This window comes from Arachis ipaensis, chromosome B01 (assembly GCF_000816755.2).
Source record: "Arachis ipaensis cultivar K30076 chromosome B01, Araip1.1, whole genome shotgun sequence".
Taxonomy (NCBI): Eukaryota; Viridiplantae; Streptophyta; class Magnoliopsida; order Fabales; family Fabaceae; genus Arachis; species Arachis ipaensis.
The window spans coordinates 136,584,740-136,585,489 of record NC_029785.2 but is presented as its reverse complement, the minus strand read 5'-3'; positions in this window follow the sequence as shown (position 1 = coordinate 136,585,489).

Sequence of the window (750 nt, the reverse complement as noted above, 5' to 3'; positions counted from 1 at the left end):
ATAGATATACCCAAAATTGAAAGTTGGTAGAAAAAAAAAAATGATTCAATCCCGCTACATTATTAACAGTATTTCTATCAATTTCTGCCAACTCTTATTTATAATTGTGTTTAATGAAAGTGTTTTTGTAGATGTGTCTAATAAAAATGTCTTTTTTATTGTTGTGTTTAATAGAAGTGTCTTTATAGATATATTTTCTAGATGTGTATTTTTATATATGTGTTTAAAATATAATAATTAATTATTGTTAGCAATAACTTGACAGATAATATGTTGAATGATTTTATGTTGGTTCTTATTATTATGTGAGTTTAGGTTAATTTAGTGATTAACTACTCGTTCATTTAATTTTTTATATTTCATTTATTTTATTATGAAAAATAGATTATTTTGAGTGTTTCTTAAATTTTTTGACCAAAAAAATTCGATTAAAATTTAGGTGTAGTCAATTTTAAGTTAATAACTGAGAATCGTTAGATAAAAATTTAATTAAATTAGTCAATTTATTTAACTGTTCTCAACTATCTAATCTACGTCAAATTGTCTTCACCTGGTTTTCACCAAAAAAATTTTAGTTTTGTCATATCCAACTCAAATTAATATCAAATTTTAGTGAAAAAACATAATTTTCATTTAAGTTGAATGTTTATATCACCATTTTAAAATTTGAACCAATTAGATCTCAAGTTAAATATGCTTTTTTATACTAAATTTTTTTTTTTTGTGACTAATACTTAAATAGTTTAAATA